The following is a 15065-nucleotide window of genomic DNA, read 5'->3' on the forward strand; positions in this document are numbered from 1 at the left end:
GCAAGTGTTGATATAACTGTGTTTGCTAATCTAAAATTATTATCAAAACACACTTTCATTAAAAATATTGATTGTTATTTCTTCAAGAAGAGCGAAGGTAAAATAGAATGGCTAAAACGAATCGGAAGAAGAATGTAGTTGGTTGATGACTTACGTGAAACAAGAAAAAACAGGGAACTGAAAGCTGAAGCACAGATCCAGAAAGCAAGAAAGTAAATGCTCGGAAAGAAAAATGCATAAAAGTGAATAAAAAAGTAAACTAGTGGTGTATGGCATCGTGTCTTAAGAGGCACAACTAGTGTAACCGCCTAAAAAAAGATGAATTTTGAGAATTTATATTCAAAAAACTACTTTATCAATCATTTCAAAATTTTAGGAATTTTTTACACATGGTTTAAGAATACATAGTAAAATTTTTGAAGATAAAAATTAAATATTTTTTAACTTATCGTCGACCTTCAACGGCGCGACAAAAAAAGACTCTTCTACGTGGATGAAATTTAGAAAAAAATCTTGTTAATCTAGATAATATTGTCTGTAAAATGAACTACGATAAAGAAAAAATCTAAAATTGACAAAAAGACGGCGTTTTTTAAAAAAATGTCGAATTTTACCCAAAATTTTGGTCGTTTTTCGACTGCCAAAATTCGATTTTTGATCCGTTCAAATATTCATATAGATAGTTCATTTTACGGAGAACTATATTTAGAACATGTAAAAAAAAATCGATAGTAATCGGATCATTTGTTTTTGAGTAATCGCTGCAGCAAATTCGGAAAATGCTGTTTCGAGAAAAACGCGTTTAAAGATAAAACGATCGTTAGACTATATACTATATATATACTCTTTAAATGGCTGTAACTCAAAAACTATTTAAGATATCGATTTAAAATTTTGATATGTTATTTTTAAAGGTATAACCTATCGAAATATGGAAAAATTGAAAATTCGATTTTTTGAAAATTTTACACTAGTTGTGCCCCTTAAGAAAAATTGCTGGAACTTACCGATAAAACTGTAATGAAATTCGAATAATTTTAAATGTTTTCAAATATTTTATCATAAGCACAGAACCTTTCATTATTCTTGTTTTATAAACAAAATATAAGAGCTTATGAATTGAACGATGACGTTTATATATGTATTATAGAATAGTAAATAAACTAGCTGTAAGTGGAATTCTGTCTTATGGCAATTAAGGCATCGTGCCTTAAGGCAAATTGCTGGAACTTCCCGTGCCAAAAATTATTATTTTTTTAAAAACGATTAACATTTTTGAAAAAATTTTACTTCGAAAAAATAAGATTTTTTAGAAATTTTAAATTGGACAAAAAATTACTTTTTTTTGAAAAAAAATTTTTTTTTAAAAAAAAATTTTTAAACAATTTTTTTTATAAAAATTTTTTTTTGGAAAAAATGTTATCTTTATTTTGATATATTTTGGAAGATCTGAACTTTTTTTCAAAGCAATCATACTGCTTTAACTGCATAGAGACAAAATATAAAGCGCGTAAGCGCCGCGTCGCTGTCTAACGGAAAAACAATGGTACGGAACCCATAGGAATGTAAACAAAACTTATACTTATTGTTAAAATCTCAATAAAATATCTGATAATTTGATATGCATATGTCTAATGTCTAATGATTATTGTTGACCGCCAAATGTTATTTTTTTTTTAGTTTTTTTTACTAGATCTCCGAAACCGCTAGACCTATCTTCATGAAAATTTGATCAAATCTTCATCTTGTTAATACAAGTAAAATGTTTTTTGAACTATACAAATCGGACGCTCCGTTCTCTTAAAAACTGAGTTACCGTTTTTGGCCCTTTTTGCCCCATATCTTCGGAACGGCTAGAATGTTTTTTGAATTATTCAAATTGCTTCATCCGCGTTCCCGAAATCGTCGACGAAAATTTGTATCCGAACACACACACATGCACGCACACACACACACACATACATCAATTTTCTCCAACCTCTGAAACGTGAAGATATATAAAAATTTTCATTTTCGATTTTTGTGCGATTACTATAACTTACCCTACGGAAAGTTAATTATAAATAAATCAATTTATCATCTCCAAATTTCCACAAAATTGAAAAAGTGCTCCCGCATAGTCACAGTCTAAACGCATTTGCAAATAATTCTGTGCGACATTTTCACTTATACTGTGCTCAGCTTGGCGGCATTTTCACATTTTTCAATAATTTTCACAAAATTGGAAAAGTGCTCCAGTACACAAACAGTCTAAACGCACTTGGGTAAACATTTGTACCAGAGTGGCGCTTAGACTGTGCTTAGCTTGGGTGATTTTTTGAATTTTTAATCCAAAATTACAAAAAAAATTTTTTGAAAAAAAATTAGAAACAAAAAATTTTTTTTCCAAAATCAATTATTTTGTTGAAAAAAGCAGAAAGTTCTCTGAATCATTTAAATCGGACGCTTAGTTCTCTCAAAAACAGCCATTTATTTTAAATTTAGCTCTGTATCTCCGAAACCTATGGGCCTACCTTTGCCAAAAACTAATCAGCACATCTCCCTATCAATAGGAATCGAATGTTTTTCAAACCATTCAAATCGGTTGATCCGTTCTCTCAAAAACTCGCTTTCTATTTTTTGCACTCTTTGCTCCATATCTCCGTAACGGCTGGACCTGCCTTTGCCAAAAACTAATCAGCACATCTCCCTATCAATAGGAATCGAATGTTTTTTAAACCATTCAAATCGGTTGATCCGTGCGCCCGAAAACGTGGACGAAAAAAAGCGGACATACAAAACACACACACACACACACATCCATTTTTTCTGAAGTATGCCAAAATGTTCAGAAACCTTCAAAACGTCGAGAAATGTAAAAATTTTTGATTTCGATTTTTGGACGATTACTATAACTTACCCTACGGGAAGTTAATAAAACTTAATCAATCGAATTTAAAATATAAGACATTATCTTATAATCAGTTAAAATTTTTTATTTGACTTGTATAAGAGAGCTTTAGAACTTTAGCCAGAAATAAAATTAAACTCTGAATTATTTACGATATATAAAAAAATGTTTTTTTTTAAAAAAATAATTTTGTAATAATCTTTTTTATTTTCAAAAGCAATTGTTTCGTCAAAACATGCTAAAAGGGCTTTGAATCATTCAAATCGGATGCTCTCAGATACTGCCATTTTTGCACATTTAGCCTTTGCTAAAATCTATAATCAGCACATCTAACTATCAATAAGAGTCGAATGTTTTTTTAACAATTCAAATCGGTTGATCTGTGCGCCCAAAATCGTGAACAAAAAATTGCGGACACCAATACACACATACACACACATCAATTTTTTCTAGGGTATGCCAAATATTCAGAGACCTTCAAAGACTGAAGATATGCAAATATTTTTAATTTCGATTTTTGTACGATAACGATAATTAATTCAACGGGAAGTTAATAACAACGGGAATCATTGATTTGTGATGCTCTCACACAAAGGACCTGACTTTGCACACACTACTTCTTATCATTTAATAATAATATTAATAAATAATTAAAAAATAGATAAAAAATTATAAATTTATTGCATAAGTTGGCAGCAATTCACATATAATCATTTACCGATCGTTTTTTAGTTTGGTTTAGTGCAACATTTCTCAACTTAATGTTTGTAAAGGTCGACCCCCCTTTTTATGAGATGATAAATGTTTTTAATAGTGATTTAGAAATATATGAACCAAGCCTCATAATCCAGTTTTCACATAGTATCACATTAAGATCAATAATCTGAAGTAAAAGACAAGCTAGGAAAATCAACTTAATCAATGGTCAATGTGGGTTTCGAACACGGAATGAGGTTTTTACCATATAAGTAAGTTCTTACAATTAGAAAAGTATTCATGAATATAGTATCTAGAAACTGTATTATAGATTAATTATAGATTAACTATGAATAGGTATTCTTGATTGTATGATCCAAAATTTCCCACCAACAATTTCTAAAACCTTTAGATTAGATTAGAATTATTAAAATAAAATGCATAGAATGTATATTGAGGTTCGGGAAAATTAAATTTTATAATGACTTTTATAATGAAAGAAATGACTAAATACTAATAAAATTTGTGAAAATAGCATTTCATAAGATATAAATCTATCAAAATATTTAACATTAGAAGTGGTTTTGCAAAACAATCGGATTGCCATAAATATGTTGCATTTTAAAGAAAATTCTATGTTTTTATCTTACAAAAGTACCTAAAATCGTCAAAATTTTCATAATTATTGTACTCACTGCACTTTATGTCAACTACACTATTTGGTATAATTGAGTTTTTGAAATATTAATTCGAATATATATTTTTTAAAATCAGAGTTTTCGATTCAATATATATATATATATATATATATATATATATATATATATACACTTATATAAATGTGTATAAAAGCAGCCAAACATTATCTAACAAATTAATTCAACCAATACAACTAATGCATCTGAGTTTTTGAAATATTGCAAAGCCTTTAAATGGTTTTTACACACAGCAGTCTTTTATAATCAGCAAATATAATAAAAATCGTATTTTCAAAACGTTCATTCGTATTATAAAGCTTAAATTAGCACAAACCATTGAGCAAATCCAAGCTGCAATACATTTTCAGCCACACGCCCCGGAAACACGAAATAACTATATGCAAAAACGCACTTTGTTTATTTATTGTTATTGTTATTAATATTATTATTATTATTAGTTTATTCCGGACGATCTGTGTGCATTATAAATTGAATTCTATTTGAATTATCGGAAATCTATAAACATAAATAATCCCCTTTTGTATTGTTCGTTTCTATCATTGAAACGAATATTAAAATAGAGATGAAAGTAAACAGTTATGATAGATATTTTGTTTTTCAAGCAATACCTAAACATATGCTAAAAATCCAATAATTAAATTGATGCTATACGTTAATATAACTTGGTAGCAATGTCATTATAAATTTCAACACACTTTATATGTAAAATTAATACATTAATAATAATGTTATATGTAGAAAAAGCTATATATGTAGCCATAAAACATATTTTTAAATCGCTGCACCATTTGTAACTAGTTGGTTTGGTATTTAGCCTTGAGGCAAGTTACATGAACTTCCCGATATATTTAAATAATCGACTTAATCAATAAAAAATAAATTAATTTATGAGTCATTAAAAGTATTCCGAGTGGATTTATTACACATAATTGAAAACGAACGAACTCGGAGTATTTTCTAAAAGCAAATTTTCAAAAATCAATAATTTTTATAATTGAACCAGTTTTCAGGACTTTAATAATTTATTATGTTCAAGACCAAGTACTCTATCATTATACCAAGTAAATAGTCTAATTTTAATTTTAACAAATATCAAAAAAGCTACTCATTTTCTCAAATTTTGATGAATTTTTAAAATCAAACTATTTGTCTTAAGGCCGTAATATTTCAGTAAGTTCTATAAGACCATGGTATATATCGCTAAAAAAAATTCCATAAAAATCGGCTTAATTTTTTTTTTCAACGGTTAATTACAAGAAAACGGCTCGGTAGATTTTCACCTAAAACTGATCAGTATCATTCCCAACTAATATCTTTCGAACAGTTTTTGATTTTTTAAAATCGGTTCGGTAGGATGAGCTTAAATGTGGACGAAAAGTTTAACACTTTTTTTCAAATTACAAAGAAACGGCTTGGCTGATCGTCGCACAAAACTGACAAACGATAGTCTTCCCCGAAATACATCAAATGGCTTTTAAATTTCTGAAATCGGTTCAGGCGCTTTTGAGAAAACGTCGATCAAAAGTCTAATTTTGACAAATGTCAAAAAAACCATACCAATTTTTGCAAACTTTGACGAATTTTTAAAGCTAAACGAGTTGTCGTAGGGCCGTAATATTTTAGTATGACCTAGAAAACTATGGTATCTACCGTCAAAAAAAAAATCATAAAAATCGTCGAAATTTTTTTTTTAAAAACGTTATTACAAGAAAACGGCCCGGCCGATCTTTACCAAAAACTAATCAGCACGATTCCCAATCAATATCTATCGAACGGTTTTTAAATTTTCAGAATCGATTCAGAATTGCGGGCTAAAACGTGGGCGAAAAATTTTTCACTTTTCTGCAATTTACAAAGAAACGGCCCGGCCGATCGCCGCACAAAACTCAGAGACGATAGTCCTCATCGAGATACATCAAATGGCTTTTAAATTTTTGAAATCGCTCCAGCCGTTTTGGAGAAAACGTCGATTTACGGCAAAAAATCTGTTCACACACACACACACACACACACACACATACTTTTTCCAAATTTGGTCTCATTCGATTCAGAATGACTTGAAACGTCGAGAAAACATAAAATTAGCTATTCGGATTTTTTGATGAAAACATAAACTTCTCCTTCGGGAAGTTAAAAAGTCTTAATAAATAAAACATTTTTATCGCCTTACATTTAAAAACTATATCTGAATTGTATAATTAACTTACTATAGAGTATGTTATTGCAATTGTCCCAAAAACGAAATTAATTTTTTGCATATCTTTACGTTTAAAATTTTCTGAGCATTTTGGCATATCTCAGTAATAATGAATGTGTGTGGGTTTGCATGTTTCTGTGGATACAATTTTTGTCAAAGTTTTCGAGAGCACTGTTCAACCGATTTGAATGATTCAAAAATTATTCGATTTCTATTGATGGGGATTAGTGTTGATTAGTTTTTGGATTCAGCCGTTTCCGAAATATAAAGCAAAAAATGCAAAAAATGAAAATTATGATTTGAGAGAAGAGAACATCTGATTTGAATGATTCAAAAAACATTCGATTCGTAATGATGAGAAGACTTGGTGATTAGTTATTGTCAAAAACTTAAGGGGCTAAAAGTGTAAAAAATGACAGTTTTTGAGAGAACAAATATTACTTATCACAGTTTTCCAATTAGTATTTTAAAATAGAAAGTAGATTTTTTACTACAAAATGCAAGGAACATTGAAGATACACAATTAGTTTGAAAATGTACTGCAATACAATAAATAGAAAAATAATATTAAACAAGGTTGATCAAGATGCAATTTCCTGGAACATATCATCTCTCAAAACATAATAGTGGATCACTTGTGGAAATACAGTTTTATAATACACAAAAACTCTAAGCAAATATAAATCTTTTTTAGATCTGCATAGATCTCATTAATGAAAATCTTTTTTGTAATTTATTAGTTTCCATGAACTCCATGCTAATTCATGTTCTTCAAAAAAATCTAGTTACTCGGAGTTAATTTTTGAGTTAAATTCATCAACAGTGTATGAGTACATGAATAGTTAATACAATCGCTGTGATGCAAGCTAAAAATACTTTTTTAATAACTCAATATTTTAATATTTTACAAATAATCAAAATTTGCTGAATTCTTGCCATGAGCTTTCTGTCTAAAAATATTTCTCATGAAGATTCTATGAGTCCGTACCTAGCAGCAAAGCAATCCATTACAATATGCTTTCAGAGGCAAAAAGGTGTTTCAAACAAGAAAACTGCAGGAAAAGAAATATTTCTGTTATTATTATAAAAACTTTTCTATTCACACTTCACTTTTATGCAGTATTAATGTGGAAACAAAAACAAATGAACTAAAGCATTACCAATATATAAATTGATTTGAGTTGCTATTTTCACTTTGCTGAATAGAACAAAGAACTACTCTAACTCTAATGCTTATAAATAAATAGATTGCAGATGAGAGGTATCAGATTAAATAAGGATTATTTTATGGCTGCTACTGGTAATAAGAAGAGCAAATATTATGGAAATATTCTGTAAAAAATATCGACAGATACCTATATTAGTGATAATGAGAGATTTTGGAAGTTTCATATTATATAGGATAGGGCGTGGCACAAAGGTTCAATTTAAACTTGAGCAATTATATTGCAAAAATTAAACCAATTATATCACAACAAATAACACGTATCAAACAAACAACTATCTGACTATGCTGAGTAAGATCCAGCTAATTCATGATTGTAAAAATGTGATTTTTTTGCTTAGAGGTCCGTTGTCTTATTTTAATCTTGATGGGATTTTACAAAATAATAGTTGCATTATTCTACCAATGCAAAATATAAATTAGATGGGTACAATTTTTATAGAGTTAACACTGTAAATAACCTTGATCTAGTATTTTGTCAGAAATATTCATCAGCAGATTTTGAATAAATATTTATTTAATTTATCTTTTGGAAAAATGTTTTAATTAACTTATTTTTTTTTGCTATTTTCTATTTAAAGGAAAGATTCAACTGATCCTTTTTACCCCACCCAGATGTAAGCTTTTATAGATATAAAAAAACGGTATAATCTAACTTAAAATTAACATTACAGCTTATAGAACAATTAAATAAATTATTCTTAAAAATTATCTTGAGGTTTCGTAAATTAAACAGCAGTATTCACAACCAAGAAATAACAACAAAAAATACTTTTTTTATGGACTGTTTATCTCTCGATAGCAGTGTCGTAAAAATCAAGACCGACTGGTTATATATCTTTTTCCGTCTACTTTTAAATATTGTTGGTGATAAATGCTTAACATTACTGGTTTTTGAGATTTTGAGAATAGATTTTTGCTAAATGAATTATAAAGTTTTTGTTTTTTTTGCAATTTGTATTCCTAAAATTTTACTTGTTGAGGATAGTTGTAAAAATTATAGTATAATAACCAAATGCATGTTACCAATAATAGAGACAAACTAGAATGAAACATAGAAAATAATTAGAAGGAATAAAAAAATAAGACTAATCTAATTTTATCGAAACTTAACAAACGTATAAACAGTGTTATTAAAAAAATTTAGAGTACCAGTTCTGGAAATAGAATTTCTCTGTTTGTGTTTTTTTGGTTTAATAGAATATTCCTCAATATATTGGAGAATACTTTAGAATACGTATCCTAAATAAGAAATATATTTTCATATTATGTAATTTATTATTCTTAGTTACAAATATTTATAGCAATAATCCAATCTCCGTAGAAGTAAGTCACTATGCTATATATGTACATGTTGTACGGGGTAAGTTATGACATTGTTTTGTTTCGCAATAATTGGTAAATACAACTGTCAATAACAGAAGAAAATTGTATGGAATGCAGGGAAACCTTTTATGGTTGATTAAACCGGTTCCACGAACCGTAAATCTAGTCTACGAAAAAACACACGAGACATACGCCTACAGCCGACAACTTACAAATATATGTATATACATCTATACATACATACACACATGTGTATATATATATATATACTAGCTGACCCGGCAAACGTTGTTTTGCTAAGTAAGGCATATTGTAAACAATTTCTAGAGAATCAAAAATATTAATACTTTAAGTGTATAAGGATGTGTTGTTTGAATGCTATATACAATGAGGTATTATAAAAACAATAAACCCCATTAGTTTGTCTATATTTGGTCAATACAATCAAACTGGAAGTTTTATACACTTTCTATAGAAAACATGGTATGATCCAATCCATGTCTTTTTTCGTCTTTCGACTTATTGATTAGGTTTCAAGTTTTTCAGACTCTCTGGATTCTGGATTTTATGTATAATTGTAAATAATACTACTGAGCTTCTACAAAATTATCAAATTTCTGCGAGGCTAGAAAATGAATTAAGTATTTCTTCTTTGACCTGCTTTTTGAAAAGTTTCATAATGAATTAAAGTGAATTTAATAAAAAGTATATATGCAGAGCAGGGCGAGGCACAAATGTCCAATTTGACTTTGAGCTAATATTAATTATATTATGAAAATCAAACCAATTATATCACAACAAAACACATTCCGAACGAACAATTATCTGACTAAGTTCAGTAAAACTGCCAGCTACTTAATCATTGTAGAAATGTGTTTTTTTGCTATCTTTCAAAAATTTGTTATCTAGACCTTTTTACCCTGTAGGCGGGGTAACTTGAAACGGCCAGGAGGCAAACAGGTTTAATGTCTTATTTTAATTTTAAAGGTTTTTTACAAAATAAATACATCTTTAACTAATGCTAAAAAACTACCAACGGAAGAAAATACATTTATTATGGATTTTCAAAGATTACCGTTTATCTCCCGATAGCAGAGTCATGAGAATCAAGGTTATAGCTGGCTATACATCTTTTTCCTTCTACTTTCAAATATTGTTGTTAAAAAATGGTTAAGTTTATTTCTTCCAAATATTGTTGTTAAACAATGCTTAAGTTTACTGGCTTTTCACACGTCGGTGGTGGACCTTTTTAACTCCGGACCTCCATATATTACTATCTATTCTTCGATAAATTTTGGGAAATTATAACTGGAAAAATGTTATTCGACAAAATGTTTCTTTGATCGATACTGGTTCTGAATTTATATAACATAAATAAAAAATAATATAACCTAGAAAATGTTTTATAAATACCAATGAGTTATATAATATACTTATACAAATGAGATCTTTCAGAGCACCGTGTGTGAGAAAAATATGATTTGCAAAAAAGTGTGCCGATAGCAGGATCATGTTTTCAATTTAACATTTCAAAAAAGTGGATATTTTGAATTTCTAGAAACACTTGAGGCCCGTTTACTAACGTTTTTGTATATAAATAAAACTACAAACAAAACTACTGACTACAATTTAATCATAATTAAATAATATTCACGTAAAACATCTTATTAAGCGTAATTGAATATCATCTGAAATTGAAATTGAACTGCACTCTTTTTGCAATAATTTATTGAATAATATTAAATTTGCAAACGTTTCGAGACTATGTTTGTCTCATTATCAGTGTAATATAATTTAAAATCTAAAATATGGAAATCTAAAATAGCATTATGTGTTATCCGTTACAACTTGTTCTTACTAATCATTAATATAGTGAAATTGGCAGTAATAATTATTTTAGAACTGTAGTTACATTCTGGTTTTCATTGTTGATATATATTTTTTTAATTTACTGTATGATAACATACATTAAGGGTCGAAACGTTTATTTAGACGAAATGGCTACTAAAATCGAAGTGGATATTCACTATATTTTGATATGTTTTTTATTTCAATTATTATTTTTTATACAATATTCACTAAAGAACATGATAAACCACTTGATTTATTAATACAGTTGTAAAAACCAAGCATGAAGTAAATAATCCTTTAAATCACATCCTATGAAGTATTGCTTTTAAAGTAAAACTCAAAATACATAAGATGTTGAAACATATTTCATCTCTTGAGGTCAGAGATGAAAGTAGCAAACCAGAACTGATAAATTCTTTATGCGATCTATTTTACGGTAGCATGTGCATATCAAAAGATTCTCCGATAATGTACTAAGAAGTGAATACGTGTAATCCTCAAAATATTTTCAGTGTACTCTCGGCGAACGATGCGAAAGTGGATGGAATAGCTCACAACCACAAATATATATATATATATATATATATATATATATATATATATATACTTATATATTATAGTCTTTAACTTGGATTTCAAAAAAGAATTTGTGTCACATAAGGTTAAAATTTGACCGTTATCATTTGATATATGATTCTAATCTGCCTAAAGAAAAAACAGTCACGACCTTCTCGAAGAAACAGAAGTCGAAATATAAAGAGAAACGAAAACCTCGTAAATACGATCATAAATCGGATATAATGTTATGTATCATACAAGAAGCTGAATTGATTTATAATAATTATGAAGCATATATTTAAAATTATTTGATCTCGTTAATTATAAATTATGAAATTAATAACATAGTACAATATGGTAATGAATAAAGCACAGAAGCTATTTTAGTTCGTTCGCTTTTTATTCTCATAATTATCAGTTTATTAAATTTATTAAACAAATTATTATATTATTATATATTAAACAAAAATTATTTTTACTTTAATTTTTTCAACATAAATCAAAACTTATGAATCATTTCATTAGCAGATGATAATTCTTGTCAATGTCGATTTTTTTAGAAGGTAAGCTTATGTTGTCTTGCCTAAATTTATATAAGAATTTTCCTAATAGTATGGTGACCATATTTTTTAAAGTCAAAACCCAGAGGGGTGGGTGTTCTGAATATAGATCTATTTTTAATTATATTTGGGGTTTTCGTAAAGGTAAGGGTCTAGTTTTCCTAATAACTGTTATCAAGTTTCCTTATAACTTGGATATTCGGTTATCCAATTGCTTATATATAAATATTTCAATAACAATTATACACAGCCAGAGGTAAATTCAGCTTTATGACCTAAGTCTGAATGCCGATCATCAATAAAGTTAGGTCATCTAGTTTATATTTTCTCAAAGTATTCCAAATTTGTTAGCTCTCACATTTACAAAAAATCTTGTGCATTTATTTAATTTATTCGATCTTTAATTAACTGACCGTAGGGTAAATTATAGTAATGGGCCAAAAATCGAAAATGTAAATTTTTGCATATATTTTGGCATACCTTAGAAAAAATGGATGTGTGTGTGCGTGTGTATGTATATGTGGATACAATTTTTAGTCGACGTTTTCGGGAGTACCGCTCAACCGATTTGAATAATTAAAAAAGCAGTCGGTTCATACTGATGGAAATTAGTGCTGATTAGTTTTTGAGAAAAACAGATCGAGCGGTTTCGGTGATATAGAGCAAAAAGTGCTAAAAATGTCAGTTTTTAAAAGAACGAATCAAATTATTTAAATAATTCAAGAAACATTCGATTCGTAATGATGAGTAGAAGTGGTGATTAGATTTTGGCAAAGACAGGCCCAGTTGTTTTGGAGATACGGAGCTAAATATGCAAAAATTGCAGTATTTGAGACAACTAAGCATCCAATTTAAATGAATTTTTTTTTTTTTTTTAATTTTCAAAATAATTTTTTTTTGAATATCGAAAAATAATTCGGATTTTAATTTTAATTCTAGCTAAAGTTTTAAACATTATTTATATATAATACTTCAAATAAATAATTTTAACTTTGCAATTCAGTTAACAAAATACTTATTTCTCACTTATTAGAAATATTAGACCATATTTTTCATTTTAACTTTGATTGATTAAGTTTTGTTTATTTACTTTTTATAAAATAAAATAATGATATTTACATTATTTATAATAATCTATTTGAAAACATTTAATACTCCTCGAATATTTTCAGATACACAAAGTTCCAGCAATTTTCCTTATGGCACGATGCCATATATCACTAGTTCAGTTTTTTAGACTAATTTTGACCTAAGTGAGTCCAAATTATTGTGATTAATAAATAAAATAACAAATAGTATTGAAAAAGCTATAAGCTTCAGCATAAAATTATTATACCGTATAAAAAATATACGGTAGTAATGAAGAAAGATTTAAAATTTGAAGGCAACCTTTAGTGTTAAAATGAATATTGAAAAATAATCAATTATGTATTTTAATAAATATGTAAACAATTTTAAAATTGTTTAAAATCTCGTCGCCTATAGGCCACGTCAAGTGTACCGATTTTTTATTGAAGATTTGGGTGAACTTTCTGAGTAAGTTAAGAATTCTAATCTATCTATGAAATATTTAGATCTTTGGAAGGGTAAGTTTGAATTTTTAAATATATTTTCATTGATAGTGATTGGAAAATCTTTAGATATATTGTGCAACAAGAACTTGGCTGGCTTCCTGGCTCGTATAAGAGAGTCACTTCTGCCCAAATCACTTTTTTAACAAAATATTATAATAGATATGTGCACGTCAAAGTTTTTACACCTCTGTCTCTAAAGATGTTGAAGTTTCTAATATCATCATCCAAATAAAATGTACTAATTCTTATTTTAATTTGATATGTGGTTTTTCATATCATGTGCTTGTAAAGAATACATTTCAAAAAAGTTTACCAATTTAAAATATCGTTTAATTAACTGAATAAAAATATAATTGCTCTTTACCATATAAATGGAAACAGTGCGAATGTTAAATATTACAAATAGAACGTAGAGAATCTAATTCCCATCAGAATCAAACTTACACAGGGTGAAATATATGTTAGAATGAATGAATCGAAAGGGAATGTATTGGTGGTACACGTTCGTGCGTTCGAAATATCGGCTTAAGAAAAGCTGATATGAAAGCGACTTATGCTATGTGTACGAAACGTTAAACTTATGTGTATTGACAAGCTAAGAAATACGTATGGTTTTATAGCAAATCGTTACATGCTGAAATGAATTCATCCATTCGTATTTGCTGCCAACGTACAGCTAACTTATATAAGAACATATCCACACATACACACACACACACATATATACAAATATGTATTTAGGATAATTAGTTTTCATACTAAACTATTTCAATAAAATCTTGTAAGAAAAATAGACAGATTTCAGACAACAAAAATTTTCCATAAGTTTTGACATAATCTTCTATGTCCTTTTGGGTTGCCAACTCTACAGTTTTAACTGTAGATATAGTTTATTGGAAATGGTCTAAGTTTTACAGTTTTGACCTCAAAATCTACAGATTTTCTTGCTTAAGATACTAGCTAATTACTTTGCTAATAATTTCTTGGATTTTTTTTTGTTCAACGCTCAACTAGCAAATTTGATTGAAATCTACATATACCCTTAACTATGAATCTACGTTTATTAATCATAACATAAAATAATAATATTATGAATATTTAATCAAATATGAAATATATCGCATTCGCTACGATGAAAAAATCTATATCGATGTTTAGGATGAATATAATTAAACTCTTAGAGATCATAACACTTTTTTCAAAAATACCATTTACGTTTTAGCTGTTATAATTTAAAAAAATATTGATTCTTATTAATGAACTTTCTCAAAAAATGCTGGTTAATTTCTACTAATTTTATTAGACTTAATTTATCTAGCGCTTGATTTTCAATAAAACTTGGCTAATTACATAATTTTTCTAGATTTTATTACCTCTCTAAAATGTATTTAATTTATTACCATCATTAAATGATAAAAAGATAAAGCAGTAGATTTACAGTTTTTTATTTAGTTGTCTACAGTTTTCTA

Source organism: Ctenocephalides felis, unplaced genomic scaffold (assembly GCF_003426905.1).
Source record: "Ctenocephalides felis isolate EL2017-DRISC unplaced genomic scaffold, ASM342690v1 CF-g0.4_SCAFFOLD_01492, whole genome shotgun sequence".
Classification (NCBI taxonomy): Eukaryota; Metazoa; Arthropoda; class Insecta; order Siphonaptera; family Pulicidae; genus Ctenocephalides; species Ctenocephalides felis.